Genomic DNA, 19,250 nt, shown 5'->3' with positions numbered 1-19,250 from the left:
CTTAAAATCTGTTGTGTTATTGTGAGCTGACAATAAGTGAGGTTATGTTTGAGCATTGAGTTTGAAATATGAAATATCTTAATGACTGATGTGATAGATAGTGTGTGTGTGTGTGTGTGTTTGATCCAGGTATGCATATGTCTCAGGCGTCATGGTGGCATTGAGCCCATGGGAAAGAAGTGTTTTGTGGGAGGGGGACCCACTCCAGCATCTGAATGTGAATGCCACTTATTTTACCCTGTGGGCTGCTGAGGCATGCTGGGTATTCTGCCACAAAACAAATTCAGTCTTCAGAGGCTCGTGCTGTCCGCCGGTCACTCATAAACACGTCAATAACACACACGCATGCTTTATATCATTATGGTGTCATAATGGAGTCGTCTGAACGTGTGTTGTGCTCCTCAGAGTCGCATGTAAAGCGCTGCTGTTGGCCTACTTTAGTCACTAAATCTCACTCTGAAATCCTTTTAAAGTGCATGTTTCCCTCTCTTGAACAGATTTAAATATGCTAATGTACTGACCCTGATCCCAGCTGTCAGGAACCATAACATAAATACAAAACAGCTCAGTATTCAAACACACATTCATATTAGTGAATAATAATAATACATCTATAATAGATGTTATTTTTGATGAATTTGCTGAGAAACGACGTTTGAATCATAGGAACGATGGGAAATGATTCACATAGATTACATCAAGCAGTAAATGCTGTATAGTTCAAGTAATAAATGTATGATCAAGATAGGCTTTGCCTTGAAGAAGACCACTTGCTGGTGGTCGAAACATGTTGGCGTTTGGATTTTAAATGATGTAAGCCACACTTAATAAAGGCTTTTTATTGTTTCCTTCTACTTTTGTTATTTTTGATTGAGTGCCTGGCTGGGACTTGTGTTTTTGTATGATAAAGATATTTGATTCCAGTCGTGGAGGTTGTGTAACAGACAGATGAGGCAGGTGATGGTGAGGACTATAGACAACAGAGAGCAAACACCTGCTGTACCTCAACAAATAATCTGTCAGCACAGGAAACATGCGTTACCTTAAACATGATCAGACTGAATTCTGGGAAATTAATGTTTTCTTTTGTTCATCATTGGCACTAATGCTTTTGTCATGTTGTTTTTGAAGTATGATAATGAGAGTTGTTTCTTGTATTTATAAATGAGTAATGAAGATCAGATTGTAGGACAGATAGATATATTCAGATGTTCAGATACGGTAAAGCTCTCTCACACAGATCACAGGCGCTGTACTTCTGCTGCTGTTTTCATGAGCTGTTAGATGTTTGCTGTAATGTTTTTGTCTTCAGTAAATGACTGTAGATGAGATCTGAAATTTATGATTGATGTGATGGCATTTCTCAGGTGTGTGCGTCTCTGTCACATTGTGATAAAACACACTACACGATTCTCATAGTGATTATTGTGATTAATGTTTCCTGTTATTTCTGTCTTCACATTTGATTCAGAATCTCTTTTGCATGTCATATGAGCAAATCTTTATTGAAACTACATCAGATGAGCTGTATGTTTGCTCTGTTTATATTACATTATATCAGACTGTGTGTTTATTGCTTTGCTTATGTCAGGTTATGAGCTGTTATGTACTCTCAGCTCTTGTTATATTAGACCTAACAGATATAGTAGAGGATACTACTGAGAGAAGATTATTACATGAATACTTATCAAATAAACGCATAAATAATTAAACACAAAATATTGAGTTCAGTATAAAAGCACCATCACTGTGTAATAAAGCATTTAGACAAGTTTAAAATATAATTTTAATATTAAAGAATTCACTTTTTAGACAATTAGTTGTTGTTTGTATATATGTGTTTGTGTGTGTCTGTATATATGTGTGTGTGTGTCTGTGTGTCTGTGTGTGTGAAGCGTTCAAGCTGAAGAGGCAAGCAGTGATGAACAAAGACTGTGTGTTTTGTGCGTCTCTATTTGTGGGGTCGTTGTTCTTGTCTTTATCTTGAAGAGGGGTGTGTGTGTGGTGGGGGGGTCATCATCCTAAACAGAGCAAAAGAAGAAGATCTGGAATTTTTTCTCCAGGGTTTCCCAGCATGCACCCCTGCACTCCACATGACCTTTGTTTGGTGTGTCTGTGTTGGCAGTTCGATCAAAAAGTGAAAGTTGTACAAAAAGTAATTTCTTGTGGGTCAACACAAAACGTCATTAATTTTAACTAATAAGAATTGCAATAATTTAGAAATACATAAATATTACTCCATCTTATTTTATTATTTTCCCTTTCCTCTAAAGCAAAAGATTCATCACAAGAAATAAGTAAGTAAAAAGACAGATTGACATGATGTAACGCTTCAGATAAATATAAAAGAAAAGTATATGAGTGTGTGCGTGTGTATGTGTGTGTGTGTGTGTGGTGGGTGATTGTTGAACAGCGAGGAGTTTTTAATCCAGGGGGTTGGTTTGAGGTAGTTTGGTAGTCATCTTTTTTCATTTAGTCATTAAGTAGATGCTTTTATCTTACAGAAGTGAAGAAAAACATCAAAGTGATTTGTCATAAGAAAGCATGACATCAGAAGTGAGTTTAGTTAAAGTTTCTCCTCCTCATTAAAGAGACAGACAGAAGATTAGTGGAGGGTTCACAGCTGCTCTGAGACATCTTTATGAAACATTTTACTGATCTGACAACAGTTTTGCTTGCAATGTGGCCATGTATGCCTAGATTTCATGATACAGACAGGAATATGAAGCTTTAAAATACACAAACAAACATGATATTCTCAGAGGTGCTGATGGGGAATTATACACCGCGTTTTGTTTTGTTAAAATCATAATCTTTCTCCTCTAATCTTTGTCTCGGCTTTAAATGTTTTATAGGGTATTGAGGTCAGAAAGCCATTAAAATCATCAGCACATTACATCAGTATAAAAAACAATAATGAGGAGAGGGAATGAGAGATCACATGACACAAGGGATTCAAACCGACCAATCAGAGTGAGCCATGAGGACAATGGGTATTAATCTGGAACATAATTCAGTCTGTCAACTGTGACACATTTAGGATTCAGGCTGATCCGAGACAGATACACATGAAAAGTATAAATGATAGATTGTGTGAAAAGGTTTCAGTGTTTTTAAAATAATAAATTCTTGGTTTTATTTTCACACCAATGTTTTGTCTTTAAGATGAATGATTATTCACAGAACTAGAGAAAACATGACACAGTCAGTAGAAACACAGTAACCTGATTTGTTTTGTACTTCATCAGATCTGTTTAAGAAGAGAAATCATTTAATCATGAGAAGAACAGCAGGTGTGTGTTTAAGATCTCCAGAGATCTACAGTATGAGATGAGTGAGATGATCTTTAACATTAGACATATGGACAATTTGCATACTAAGTAGACATAATTGACAGCAAGTACAGAGAAAAGGAGCAGTATATACAGTTTATAGCAGTGTTGTGTCCATTAGCATCAACTTGTCAATCGTTATGCTGTGATGATAATGGTTTAAGTTGGGTTTGTGTTCTGATCAGATTCCTCTAACCTCTTTTTTTCTTTCAAATATGTGCCAGTTTTCATTAAATAAATATGCATTTGTTTTTCCAGTCACAGCAGCTGAGCAGTGTTAATGTGACCCTTATATACTGCACCTGATTGAAACCATGAGATCCATCATCTGACCTGTGTGTCATCATCTGAAATCTGTACGATTTGAGCTCCAGTAATAGTTACTGACAGCACAAAGAGTTTGAGACATACACAGCTCATCTTAAACAGTTTGAGTAGTTTAATTTAGCTAATCTAAACTAGATCCTGTTATCCGTGATGAGGGATTCCCTCAGACTCCAGCACAGGGAAAGTGTTTGTCCTCGGTTGGCTCTTATAATCTTGTTCTCCTGGGAATCTCTATAGGGCTCCACCGGAAGAGTGATCCACATACTATAGATCCAATTTGCCTTTATCTGTCCTGTGAAAGGTTCAGGTTGTCCACACCCCTTTCAGAGTAACTAGAGATGCTGGTTTTGTTAACCTGTAACATAAGCTGTCATGTGTTCAATACGTTGGGTCTATGTTCTCAGGCAGTACAGATCGTCTACATGCCCATTTCACACTGATGTGACTCAGGCATTTTCATTTCTAGTTGTTGTTATATTTAGACGCTGTGGCACCTAACTGCAGGAGTTTAGGATTACTGCTGTTGTGTCTAACAGAATATAAAATATCCCACGGCAGTAGGACGTTTAATCACTTGGGAACGGAGGGAGAGGAGTGTTAAATATATCTGGGTTCGTTAAAGCCAGGGGTTGGTGAAATTGAACAGCTTTGTTTGAGATTGGATTCTTCATGCTAGAAAAAAATCCAATTAGATGTTGTGCGCCTGCAGCCAGACTGTGAAGTCCAGATCAGGTTCTGTGAGAGAGCGATAAATCCACCTTCACCTACTAAACCTTCATCCACCTTCACAGACACCAGCATCAGCTGCAGAACAAAACCCAAACCTGCTGATGTGGGTTTATAACATAAATACTGGGTGGTGTATATGGATCAATACATCGATTAAATTTCTAACGATACGATGGATCGATACCACACATTAAATATTGATATGAGATTCTTTTATTTTGACATTCTCTGCGTCCTCATTCCTTGACGTAACATCCATCTACACATTTTCTCAAAAGCACACATTTTCGGTTATTATCGTGTATTCGTGTCAGCAGTGAATATGTAGCAACAAAGTTGTTGTAGCAGTGAAAACACAGCGAAAGAGGCAGAAGACGTTGTGACTGCTATCGGATGCAAATCGTAGGATTATTTGGAAAATGGATTGGACAGATTGGTAGAAAACCTTTGCAAGCACCGGCTGAAACTTTGAAGACTTTGTTGACTGTTTCCATCATAAGCTTGATTTTATATGACATTTTTTATTTAGTTTTTGTAAATTTCCCATTTGCGACAGAGAGTGTGCCCTTTTTAAAGAGTTCAATTAAACGTTCATGGTATACATTTTGGTTGTATTCGTGAGATATTAAAAATGTAAGTAGGTTCGTAATATTAAAGTTTCAATAAATTAATCTAATTGAATCGTAATTGCATCGATAAAATGTTTGATGCATTGGCAAAATATTGCATCGCTGACAGGGATGACCGATACTGTATCGTATCGCAATGAACTGTCTGATTTACATCCCTAATAAATACATAATATTTACTGTACATGTATATACTCACCACTAACTTTAACAGGGTCCAGACTCAAACCCCATCACAGGGACTTTCACACATGTTTTCCTCTATACTGAGATGTTCTTTTATGTTATTTGACACTTTATTCGTGCAAACTAATGCACTGATACAGGCAGGATTTATTTGATTTTGTGTTTAAACAGAAAGAGATGTGATTAGCGTTCTTGGGGAATCCTTTGCAAAAAAACAAAAGTAAGAAATTCCCCCTTTCAGCAACAGTGAGATTAACATGACAATAAAGCAAAGCAACAGAGAACTTTGATCTCTTGTGAGGTTTCGGTTGAATTTCATCTTCGCTCTAACAGGTTTTACATCTTTTGTACATTTTTATAGCGCTTGACTTTAAACCTCCACGTCTCCAGTGAATTTAAGGGCAATAAATGAGCGCATAATTCAAGCGTTTATTTTGCTGCACGTCTGTTATTTTTAAAGCTTTCTCAATAGGGGGCAGTCTGTCGTGAGCTTTAATGGCTGTTTTTTATTTCACTGTGGGCAAAGGTTTAGTGACGAACAGAGAGAATCCAGCATGTGTCACCAAGCGCTCGCCGTAGACTCCCACAGACACGCTGGGCTGCACTTGTTCTCCTGACACTGAAATATGGGTCTGACATTGATGATGTCAGCGTGTCAAGGGTCCTCTGTAGAAACATGTCTGTTGTCATGGTGACTTTGTGTCGTGGGGCCGCACGTTTTGTTGTGACATTCGGTTTGAATTGTGTGACCATCAGCTCTGTTGAAGCATCTAATGAATCAATTCAATCAAAGAACAGATCTGTGACATCACAGAGACCTCAGATAGTTCAAACTACATTCTGATTGGCTGAGCTGTATTTTGATAATTACTCAGTTATATTACTGTATCACTTCAGTTATTGAATATTCTTTACATTGTTTTCCATAGAAAAAAAATGGCTAAAGTGAACCTTTAATAGTCAGATATAATTTAGGAAAAATGGAGACATCAAACCAATCATACTATGTCATTAATTTTTATAATATGTCGATCGACCGAGAGAGAGAGAGAGAGAGAGAGAGAGAGAGAGAGAGAGAGAGACAGACAGCTGAGTAAACAGTGCTGGATAAGGGAATGAATGAGATGAGTCAGAGATGTTTGGGATGAAATGCTTCAGTAAACTGGAAAATCCTTTCTTAAAGGTTTTCATGTGAACGCTTCAGATATTGATGTCATTGTAAGACACAGAATTTAATTTAAAGGTTCTGTCTAATCTTTGCACCAGCAGATCACTTCCTGACATGTTAATGTTAAAAAGAGCTGATCATTATGATGATGTACTGTAACTGTAGATATACACATACAAACAAAACTTAACTCAAACTGAAACATGTCTGCTAATTCAACTCAAATAAAATATAGGCTTTAATTGTAGATGATAAACTTGAAGTAACTAATTAGAAATAAAATAAGTTGAGGCTGTTTTACTGAATTAAACTGAAATAAAAACTGAACTGAAAGTAGAATCTAAATAATTTATTTGAAATCAGACATTGAAAGCTCAGAAATCATTTGGTGTCTATTGAGTGATCATAGAGTATAGTTGATATTTCTCTGACTGAAGACCTCAGTACGCTAACATAAGCTTGTTAACTCTGTAGTTTGCTAAATCAGGTTACACGGGAACGTTTAAGTAGCTTAAGATCTTCATCCCATTTCCAGTATGAAGTAGATGAGTGGACTGAGACAGTGAGCAGAACATTAATACAGTACAGTGATGTCAAATGTTTACTAGAAGTTACTGTCAGTATGACATTCATTTACTCGTATGGCTTTTTTTTAAGAATATTTTGTTGACGTCTGTACTGTGGCATTCAATGCTTCGACCTCTGTCGCCTCTATTGTTCAAACTCTGGGGTGTAATAGAGAATTTCGGGCCGGTCTGGGTCGACGGACCACCTCTCGCTCTGTGTCACGGTCAAAGTTTCAATAGAACAAAGCATTTTTACCATGCCATAAACCAGACGCTGAACCAATGCATGACAAAGCCGGGAACATTACAGGCTGTTTATCATAAGAAAAGAAAGTCCATCTATGCGTTCCAGTCGCTGTGTGGGCCGCTGCGTGATAAAAAGTATTTCCACCTCTCCATTGGACGGCATTGGGAGTCATTGTACTTCCTGTCTATTGATGATTGGTCGACTCTGACAGGCATTGTGTTTGGCTCCTGATGATTGGTCGGATTGACGGTTATTAAGAATGAAGAGGATATGAAAAATGCTCTGGTGTGGCTGTCACATGGTGGTTATACATGACGGCTGAAAAAGACTTTTGAGCTCTGACAGATCAAAGAAATAAATTTACTGCACCGCTGATATTTAAACTTTTCAGTGGCTGTGTTAATGTCCGTTTATCTATTCTGGGAAGTACATTTTATTTTAACTAGTCTCTCTGAAGGCTTTTAGGTTATCAGTCTAACCCACATCCGTGTTAAAATGTTGATTCAGTGTTTTGTACGGCATCCATTTCATTTGAGCCAGCGAGACACAAACATCAGATGCTTTTAACAATGGCAGCTGCGTCCAGCAGACCACAGAGCTTCTTAAACAAACAGAGAGGTTAACAAGACCCCTCCTAACAATACCATTTAACATTCAAACCACTTCAATTAATGGCGGTTTACTAACTACACGTGAGGTTGAGGTTTGTTTAGCTGGTTAATTTAAGATGAGGGTCAATAAAAGCATCTCTTGTCCGTCTCTGTCGAGGACATTTCTCATGTGACTTATGTGGTCGTGAATCAGTGAAGGAGATTCAGATCAGACAAACATTTTTCACTGGCGTCAGGTTCATCTGAACAAACATCTGATGATGGTCATGAGAGATGAGAGATTTCATTGTCCTGGACTCTTATGTTGGCTATTTGTGGAGTTAGATTTGTCATTTGTTCATTAGAGAGAATGGGTCTGTTTGTTTAACTTAAGCAGATGTTAATGTTGAGTAAATGCCCATCCACTTATCAAAAGAAATTATTTGTGTTGCTCGTCGATTCAGCAGCTGTTTGACATATTTCTCTGTTTGTTTATTAAGTTTAAGTATAACATATTGCAATGTAATGAATTAGGGGTTAGCATATCCACAGGTACAAACTTTACTTTTATACTTTTATCTTCAGTGAAGCAATAAAGAAGATATTTTGCACACAAAAACCCCATTTGTGATTCATATAATGCAAGGCAAAAGATGCGTCACTTTGAGAGGTCAAAAAGCAGATATATCCAATACAAAAGTAATCCCCATGACTCCTGGTGACATTTTTTGCTGCTTGTGAAGCAAATCGGTCGGTTTTTCCAGGATATAGAACGTTATTTACAACATTAATAGCGTTCATACAGAACCTTGGAAACATATAAAGTGCGCTTTTACGCTTGCGCTCTCTAGGTGGCGGTAAAAGGCTGTTTTTGCTTACGGTTGGTAAACCATACTCTCTGCGCCACCTACAGAGCGGGAGCGTAAGCGCACTTCCTATTTGGCTGCGTTAATGCTTTAAATAAAGTTCAATTTCTTGCAAAAACGGATCGATTTGCTTCACATGTCATTATGATTACTTCTGTATTGGATATATCTGCTTTGGTAAAACGTGCAGTTGCTGAAACTGATTTTATGTTCATTCATTTTGGAAATTAAAACTTTAATAAGGAACCACCCTTGTTTATTTTTCTCTGCACAAAGGTAAGCGTAACACCAGCCAGCTGTTTTTGTTAATTAAATAAATAAAGTTTTGCCTATTGCATAAATAATAATTTTTTTTAATATTTACATCTGTCACTATGGTTACAGGCGCCGTGTGTAACTAGCATACAGGTTTGAGGTCGGTTGCTCGTTCATACAGGCAGTATTCTATTTGTGTCTTTAATTTGCTGTGTGAACAGGACACTTCCAGACTCACACCTGTAAGTAAATACGGTTGTCACTCCCCAAATGTTGTCATGTGAATGAACGCACCCTAAATGTGTTATTTTAAAATAATTTTTAAATAAATGCAATATTTGCACTTTTTAAAAGTAAAACATTCAGCTTACTTACCAGGCTACAGATGAAACTATATCCAGGTATAACTATGTCCAAGAGAAGCAATAATAATCTTTTACATTTTTGTCCTTTAATTTTCATATTTAAAAATGTTTGTGTGCTGCTGCGTGTCCATGTGTGTGTAAAAAGCTGTTGTCCTGTTTATAGGCCCATATTACTAACACGCTCTTTAAATAACAAAAAATCTTGCGCCATTGACTTTAGACCAGGTTTTAGTTTATCAATGGCGTAGTCTATTTTAGTTGCCTCAGAATAACAACGTGCCTCGTTTTCAGACCAGCTCACCCATTGGCACACAAATGGGCGCAAATTCCTTTTTTTTTTAATAACATGATGTTCAACGTGAAAGTAAAAACTGTGTTGGGCTAAACTAGCAAAAAACACTTGTGTGCCACATTGGGCCGGGTGTATGATAGAGCCCCATATTGCAGTGTGACCTGAATATCAGTGATGATCACACTCATAATGTTATGTGCTGTAATGACAGCTTGATCAATAACATGAAGCTTTTACATCTGAAACAGGCTAAACATATTTCACCCGTCCAGACCCGCTATGACCTAACACGCTTTATTGACATCACACAGAGAGATATATAAAGAAGATCAATCATAGACCATTTACGACAAATAATCAACTTTACTCCTTTTTCCAACAATCTGCATTTGAGATGAAAATGAATGTAATAGCTGTGTAATTTCAGGATAGTTTTACTATGCAGATATCATGACAAACATCTCATCAATAATGCTGTATTGTTTTTGTTAAAAGCATTAAAATGAATGATTCATGAAGTTTTCCTGTCTCTCCACTAAACACACATTATAAGATTCTGCAGTGACAGCTCTCTCTCTCTCTCTCTCTCTCTTTATATAGATCAGTCTGATGGTCTCCAGCACCTGTTTGTTGTTGATCTGGGCTTCAGGTCCTGGTCTGATTTTATAGATCTGTTTGTTCTGATCGGTTCGTCTCTGAGGATTATGGGATTGATGCATTAGTGTGGTCAGGGCTTCAGGGTGTGAGGTGCTGATAGATGCTTCATGATTGGGTTTGACAGACGGGATTGAGTTCTCTTATGATGTTTGCTGTCCTTTATGATGTTTGTATATTTCATGAATCCATGACACAACATCAACAATTATTTGTATAAAGCTTATAGAGTTTGCAATTGCAATTTGATTAAGTTTCATGAATGGTCTGGTATCTTTGCTATGTGATTTTACATAGCATGTATTTGCTGACATTAGCTTAGCTTATCTTAGTGTTTTGTTAATTCTGTTTATGGTTAAATACTTCATTGTTTCAGTTGTTGTAGGTGTGTGGTGCTGGGGGGCACTTATTATTGACATGATTTCTCTTGTTGTTACACTGCTGTTCATGGTATTATTGCAAATTCTTGATGTAATGTCAAACTCCTGCTCTTATATTGTTTCCATGTAAGCTCATGTGTCAGTATGAAGAAACAGATGTTGTGTCTTTAAATTGTGTTACTGTGTCACGTGTGTTGTTTAGGAAAGGTTTTGCTCTCTGTGTTTGTGCACTTGTCTCTCTCTCTCTCTTTCTCTCTCTATCTGTGTGTGTGGTTGTTTTAAATCTTGTATTTGGATGTAAAAGGGGCAGTTCGACCTCAGCGTCCTTTCTATGAGATTTGGGTAGTAAATCTTGTAAATATCCCTTAAGACTGCCACCATTGTCCTGGTTTTGTGTGCTGAGCTGCTGAATTAAATCTCCCACAGGATTGTGTTTCATTTGATCACTTTGTGCTTTAATACAGAATTTGTCTCGGTTCATTATAACCTCAGGATCCACCTGATACACAGATGTATAGAAACACAGCGCAATAGAAATCATTTCACATTGATTGAGTCTCAAATTCCCTCCTAAATTAACCTACATTACGTTCTCCTCATGAGAGGCTGATGATAACACATCACAGTGTGATGGAGGATCATTGTGAACGCACAGATGCTGTTTTACACAGACAGTCCAGTGATGAATGATGTTGTTTTAATGGATATTAGCTGTGTTTGTGTTATTTGTAAACCGTGTCACCCAGACAACAGAAACCAGCGCTCCACGGTGGGCTTCTTTATGTTTAAGGGAAAGCTTTGTCCCCCTCCGTACAGCACTTGAGGCAAACTTGAGCGGATTCAAAATCCTGTTCATTTTGACAGCCAATCAGAGATGAGCTCCATTCATTATGGGCAATATGGTGCCCCATCTCTGAAAAACATTCCTAGAAAGATTCGATCCTAAATGAGGACATACATACCATACATGTCTATTGTTTATAATTCACCGTGACAGAAAACTCTTTTGCATTTTTACATTAAACATCTTTTACATAGTCAACTTAGATTAAAGATGATTTAGCTGTTTTATAAGTATTCTTTAATATATCTATTTATTATATCAATTTATAGTATAAGTAAACCTACAGTAATAATCTAGCACATGTTGAGTTAGATGAACACAAGACTGTTTACCTGTGGAAAGCCTCTGATCTCAGTACAGTTGTTTGTTTCTGTAAATCTAATGTGATGATGTATATAAGGGTGGTAATGTGAAACACAGGCTTTGAGAGTGGGCTGGTTTGGTCATTGTTAAATGTGACGGACAAACACTTTTCACTGGATTATGTTTCGGGTCGTGGTCTTTTGTAAGAGAGCGGCATTATTACGGTCCGGGCGGAGAGAATAGAGACGCTTTCAAAAGGGAAACTTCCCTCTATTGTCACGACTGCAACCGTATAAGAGACCACAAAAGACTTTCTTTAATGGCTGCAATATACAGATTCCCATCAGCACATGAGCTTTAGTCCTGTAACATCTGCTGGTGTGGGGCTGATGGGAAGGGTTTAAAGTTGAAATGTTTGTCCTGAGGCATTTCCTGATCTGACACTTTCTCTGTGTGGAACTCCTGAAGAATCGTAAAGTGCTCAGTGTTATTACCGTAAAGTTTATTATTTTATGCATTTTGTTTGTGACTTTTAACAACATTGAATCGGCAGAACATCAGTAATGAATAACAAGTAGCACACACACGCACAAAAGTAAACAAACTGTCCTTTAAGTTGTGGTAAACTTTCAGGATTATGTTGGTGTGCCCATGAGAGAAGGAAATGTTTAACCTCTATTGAGGCAAAGACAAAAGATTGATTTAATCCTGCTGAGAGAGAGAGAGAGAGAGAGAGAGAGAGAGAGAGAGAGTTTGTGTGTGTGAGGGGTGGTCTCTCTCTCTCTCTCTCTCAGTGTTAGGGGTACAGCTCTCACTCCAGTGTGTCATTCAGGCAGTAAGTGATGCTGGTGGATCTGATGGTTTCATTTGTGTTGGATATTTGTTGAATTGTATGAGTTTCTGCTGTTGCTGCAGGTAAAATTCTTTCATCTTTCATGTTTGTGCTGTTTTAAGATTTGCATGTGAGAGGTGAATTAATGTGAAGTGTCTGTTGGCAGGTGCTGTCAAACACACACATGTATATATAATGATATGAATGTGTAAATGAGAGCGAGATGAATGAGCACCTGTCTTCATAAAAGTCACATGTCTGAATCATTTTGTCTGTGACTGTTGATGTTATTACACAAAGATCTGAGGGGAGAGAAACTTTGTGTCTCATTGTGTGTTTCATCTGCTTTCAGGTTCTATAGACAGACAGATAGAAGATCAGGAGTAGATCAGATCAGATCTTCTCAGTATCAAATGTTTTTTCACTTTGGAAAAATAGCTGTAATGTCTGAGACATTTGAAAGATTTCAAACATCTGGCCATCTCATCTTTGTCACAGTTGTGAAAGCAGATTGTTATTTGGGTTATGAATGCACTGCACTGTTTGGCTGTTTGTGGCTGGCATGAGACTGGCATGAGTATATTTGACAGCAGATCTGTGAAGTTACACTGTGATTACTTGTAGAGGAACATAATCAGTTTCTTGTAGATGAAATCAATGTAGTCTTCAGGTCTTACCTGCAGTCATTAAACTGGAATAATGTTGTTCTGACTGAAACATGATGCTTGTTCAAGTGATTCTGGTTAAAATTAGAAAGACAAATTGGATGATTTCATATTTACTTGCCAACAAAGACAGGAAGCTTTTGTGGCTCTAATACAACCAAACTAGTAGTTGACATGCACATGACGGGTGTAACTGATACTTTAGTTAATACCACAGAGAATGATGGCGAATATAGTTTTATCACCACATATGTCATGAGTCCTGTTTCCTGTCAGTCTTTATTGCACTTCTTCGTCAACATAACAGTCAGTATTCATAATTACAAACTATTATGGTCAGTACCAGTTATCTTCTGACACAATGATGTAGTGTCTGTCCAATGTGTGCAAGTCTCTGTGTGTCTAACAGTATGAAACACTGCCATTTATAGCCAAAAAGTGATCATTTATATTTCTTCAGGCTTTGTGTGTGTTTATGGACAGGTAATAAGAGAAGTGTGTGTGCACAGCATGCTGAAGTACTTTTGGGTTAGTCCACAGTGATCAGATGCGTGTACAGGTGTGATCTACAGAGATCAGATGCGTGTGCAGGTGTGATCTACAGAGATCAGATGCGTGTGCATGTGTGATCTACAGAATCGGATGCGTGTGCAGGTGTGATCTACAGAGATCAGATGGGTGTGCAGGTGTGATCTACAGAGATCGGATGCGTGTTCAGGTGTGATCTACAGAGATCGGATGCGTGTGCAGGTGTGATCTACAGAGATCAGATGCGTGTGCAGGTGTGATCTACAGAGATCAGATGCGTGTGCAGGTGTGATCTACAGAGATCGGATGCGTGTTCAGGTGTGATCTACAGGGATCGGATGCGTGTGCAGGTGTGATCTACAGAGATCGGATGCATGTTCAGGTGTGATCTACAGAGATCAGATGCGTGTACAGTTGTGATCTACAGAGATCAAATGGGTGTACAGGTGTGATCTACAGAGATCAAATGGGTGTACAGGTGTGATCTACAGAGATCAGATGGGTGTGCAGGTGTGATCTACAGAGATCAGATGCGTGTGCTGGTGTGATCTACAGAGATCAAATGGGTGTGCAGGTGTGATCTACAGAGATCGGATGCGTGTGCAGGTGTGATCTACAGAGATCAGATGCGTGTGCATGTGTGATCTACAGAGATCAGATGCGTGTGCAGGTGTGATCTACAGAGATCGGATGCGTGTGCAGGTGTGATCTACAGAGATCGGATGCGTGTGCATGTGTGATCTACAGAGATCAGATGGGTGTGCAGGTGTGATCTACAGAGATCAGATGCGTGTGCAGGTGTGATCTACAGAGATCGGATGCGTGTGCAGGTGTGATCTACAGAGATCGGATGCATGTGCAGGTGTGATCTACAGAGATCGGATGCGTGTGCAGGTGTGATCTACAGTGATCGGATGCGTGTGCAGGTGTGATCTACAGAGATCGGATGCGTGTGCAGTTGTGATCTACAGAGATCAGATGCGTGTGCAGGTGTGATCTACAGAGATCAGATGCGTGTGCAGGTGTGATCTACAGAGATCGGATGCATGTTCAGGTGTGATCTACAGAGATCAGATGCGTGTACAGTTGTGATCTACAGAGATCAAATGGGTGTACAGGTGTGATCTACAGAGATCAAATGGGTGTACAGGTGTGATCTACAGAGATCAGATGGGTGTGCAGGTATGATCTACAGAGATCAGATGCGTGTGCAGGTGTGATCTACAGAGATCAGATGCGTGTGCATGTGTGATCTACAGAGATCGGATGCGTGTGCAGATGTGATCTACAGAGATCGGATGCGTGTGCATGTGTGATCTACAGAGATCGGATGCGTGTGCAGGTGTGATCTACAGAGGTCGGATGCGTGTTCAGGTGTGATCTACAGAGATCGGATACGTGTGCAGGTGTGATCTACAGAGATCGGATGCGTGTGCAGGTGTGATCTACAGAGATCGGATGCGTGTGCAGGTGTGATCTACAGAGATCGGATGCGTGTGCAGTTGTGATCTACAGAGGTCGGATGCGTGTTCAGGTGTGATCTACAGAGATCGGATACGTGTGCATGTGTGATCTACAGAGATCGGATGCGTGTGCAGGTGTGATCTACAGAGATCGGATGCGTGTGCATGTGTGATCTACAGAGATCGGATGCGTGTGCATGTGTGATCTACAGAGATCGGATGAGTGTGCAGGTGTGATCTACAGAGATCGGATGTGTGTGCAGGTGTGATCTACAGAGATCGGATGCGTGTGCAGGTGTGATCTACAGAGATCGGATGCGTGTGCAGGTGTGATCTACAGAGATCGGATGCGTGTGCAGGTGTGATCTACAGAGATCGGATGCGTGTGCAGGTGTGATCTAAAGAGATCAGATGCGTGTGCAGGTGTGATCTACAGAGATCGGATGCGTGTGCATGTGTGATCTACAGAGATCGGATGCGTGTGCAGGTGTGATCTACAGAGATCGGATGCGTGTGCAGGTGTGATCTACAGAGATCGGATGCGTGTGCAGGTGTGATCTACAGCGATCAGATGGGTGTGCAGGTGTGATCTACAGAGATCAGATGGGTGTGCAGGTGTGATCTACAGAGATCGGATGCGTGTGCAGGTGTGATCTACAGAGATCGGATGCGTGTGCAGGTGTTATCTACAGAGATCGGATGCGTGTGCAGGTGTGATCTACAGAGATCGGATGCGTGTGCAGGTGTGATCTACAGAGATCGGATGCGTGTGCATGTGTGATCTACAGAGATCGGATGCGTGTGCAGGTGTGATCTACAGTGATCGGATGCGTGTGCAGGTGTGATCTACAGAGATCGGATGCGTGTACAGCTGTGATCTTCAGAGATCGGATGGGTGTGCATGTGTGATCTACAGAGATCGGATGCGTGTGCATGTGTGATCTACAGAGATCGGATGCGTGTGCAGGTGTGATCTTCAGAGATCGGATGCGTGTGCATGTGTGATCTTCAGAGATCGGATGCGTGTGCAGGTGTGATCTTCAGAGATCGGATGCGTGTGCATGTGTGATCTACAGAGATCGGATGCGTGTGCAGGTGTGATCTACAGAGATCGGATGCGTGTGCATGTGTGATCTTCAGAGATCGGATGCGTGTGCAGGTGTGATCTTCAGAGATCGGATGCGTGTGCATGTGTGATCTACAGAGATCAGATGGGTGTGCATGTGTGATCTACAGAGATCGGATGGGTGTGCATGTGTGATCTACAGAGATCGGATGCGTGTGCATGTGTGATCTACAGAGATCGGATGCGTGTGCAGGTGTGATCTTCAGAGATCGGATGCGTGTGCATGTGTGATCTTCAGAGATCGGATGCGTGTGCAGGTGTGATCTTCAGAGATCGGATGCGTGTGCATGTGTGATCTACAGAGATCGGATGCGTGTAAAGGAGTGATCTACAGAGATCGGATGCGTGTTTAGGTGTGATCTACAGCGATCAGATGCGTGTACAAATCTTTGTGTGTATGGTATAAGGTAACTGATCAGTTTTCTTCACATAGTCCTTGGTCTGTCTGTAGTTATACGTGTCTTTCATTTTACTGTTCATCTTTTTTTGTACATAACAATGTTGAAGAATGTTTTGAGTAACATGTTTTTATCTTCTGTTGGTTCTGTGCTGCTGAAACGTCTCTATCTATAAGTAAGCGTGTCACAGTCATATGGTAGAGAAATGGGGAGGGTGTGCTCTGCAGGTGAGGAGCTAATAAGATTTAGCAGCAGGCCTGAGATCAGTAGTCGGCTGAGTGGCAGATGGTCGGTCAGCACTGACCACAGGAACACAGTGTGTCTCATGTTCACAGCACTTATTAACACTGCGTTAACAATGATATATTGTCATACATGTTGTATGCACATGTATACTGCGCTCATCAGTTCTTTTTGAATGCATTTGATAAAGTGTACAGTTTACAATCAAATAACATAGTGTGAAACACTGTATCCCACAATGCAATGCACTCAATGGCAACTTTTACTTGAACTTAATCTATGATTTTGAATACAATTATTTAGACCATTTGGTATGAATATATTGGATTTAAAATGCAAAGTAACTGTATATATTTCACACAGATCCCTCATATGAAGCTTTAAACTATAAGCCTGATTGACATAGTAATGATATCTGCAGTATGACACACATCGGTTTAGTGCAATGCATTCTGTGTGACCTGATTCTGGTACAGCGGTGGCACTGATCTATAGCCATGTTCTTGTTAACCTCTATAATTCACAGAGCTCACAAATAATGCCTCCAGTTAAAATATAAAAGGGTTTTACAGTCATTAAGTGATTTTCACAGCAGGTACTAGTTCAGGATTTACATTAACTAAAACCTGAACCAAAATACAATCAAATTAGACAGCAAATTAAACACAAGATCTCTTCTCACATACAGATCGTATAGATTGATAAATGTCCAGTGTCTGTGGTGTGTCAGTGATGTGTCCTGAATTAATGGACAGCTAAATGGGTCACTGGTAAACAGGACACATATTAGAACGGGTCAGCAGTCAGACCAGTCAATATATAATCTCATCACACCAGTTAAAGTCAATACACAGAATTAAACAGTCATACAATCTTAACATCTTGAGAAGTATGACTCGAAGCTTTTTAAATATTTTCATCCTTTTAACTTCTGGGGCTGATTAAGAGATAATATGTAAGATTAAATCTCTTGTGTGTGTGTGTGTGCGCCGTCCTACTACTGAGAGAGAGAGAGAGAGAGAGAGAGAGAGAGAGAGAGAGAGAGAGAGAGAGAGAGAGGGAGAGAGAGAGAGAGGGAGGGAGTGATGTGATTTTCTCACACTTTCAATGGGGTTTTGTTTGTGACTGCGGCTCTGAGATTGGAGGGTCGTAGGTCTTTTGAAGGCGCTGAAGGGGAAATGATGTCTATTCACCTGCAGCATATGAATGAGGTGAAAAGAGGGCAGAAAATGTCACCATCTCCTCTTTCTTAAATATTCTGCATCACTCATCTCTCTCTCTCTATCATTCTCTCTATTGTGTATTTATGTGGCGTCAAATACAATTCATAACCTCAATAATCTCATAAATCTATTTCTGACATTCATATTAAAGCTGCAATGTGTAACTTTTGCCTCTCTATCGCCGTCTCTGTTTAGACTATAAAACTGCAATTATTTCTAGAGTAATTTTCTGTATGCATTTTGTGTTTCGCTGGACTACTCTGTGGATGAATCTGATGTCTGTGATTATTGCATCAGAGCGGATCTGTCATTATATGAATAGCTTGAATATATGAAAAAATATCATTGAACAAGTAAATATATCTGCAGTTAAATGTCTAAAATTTTTTCACGAGCTCTGTCAAGTTCACTTTTTAACTGGAAACTCTCCAATGTTTGAGCTTTCATTGTTTTAACAACAGATGATTCCTCAGATGATCGTCTCTTAAAACTCTTAAATCTGTCTGTCTGTCTGTATTTTTTCAAATGTTCGCAAGGTGTCAGATTTGTGTATAAGCACAATAGACGTCAAACTGGTGGAGTCTATGAAGGAGTTTTCCTTACACAGTTATGTGTGAGAGCATTACAATAGGAAGTCTTTATTTCTCAGTCATGTACTGTTCTCAGGTCTGTGAGTGGGACGAGAGCGGCCACCTCCAGAAAAACCTTTGAGACGAGCAGGTGGAGTTCAGTGTGTTTGAAATAAAAGGGCATCTGTCTCCTCTGACCCGACACAAACCCAAATCAGATAGAAAACTGGATTGAGTCCAGGATCTTAGAGAGTTTAAGTTCTCACTGTGGAGGTTTTGTTCAGTAAATGAATTCAGTAGATAGGGTGTGATATAGTTTGGGTTGTTTGTTAAGGCAAAAATCACTGTTACTGCTGCTTAAGAAGGATTTAAACAAACCCCAGATATTAAATGTTAGGTGTTACTTAAGAAAATTCATCGTAATGGCCTGGTGATCACCCATTAGACTCAGTTTAATATAGGTGAGTCAA

The 19,250-nt window shown here is 39.5% G+C and overlaps 1 protein-coding gene across 14 annotated transcripts in view; it reads left to right on the top strand.

Annotated features, from left to right (window-relative positions):
* The window catches only part of nrcamb (neuronal cell adhesion molecule b), a 41,963-nt gene that overhangs the window by 2,269 nt on the left and 20,444 nt on the right, over nt 1-19,250 (top strand). Inside the window, exon 1 of one of the 14 annotated variants that reach the window (XM_073869047.1) lies at nt 12,523-12,648. The exons of 12 other annotated variants lie outside the window; for them this stretch is intronic. The gene's annotated coding sequence lies outside the window, so the exon portion shown is untranslated. Of the gene's footprint in view, nt 1-12,522; nt 12,649-18,180; nt 18,200-19,250 lie in introns of those variants that run through there. One more of the 14 variants, XM_073869049.1, reaches the window with a different exon arrangement.

Source organism: Misgurnus anguillicaudatus, chromosome 6 (genome assembly GCF_027580225.2).
Source record: "Misgurnus anguillicaudatus chromosome 6, ASM2758022v2, whole genome shotgun sequence".
Classification (NCBI taxonomy): domain Eukaryota; kingdom Metazoa; phylum Chordata; class Actinopteri; order Cypriniformes; family Cobitidae; genus Misgurnus; species Misgurnus anguillicaudatus.
Note: the sequence above shows the minus strand (reverse complement) of the source record. Positions and strands in the feature narration are given on the sequence as shown.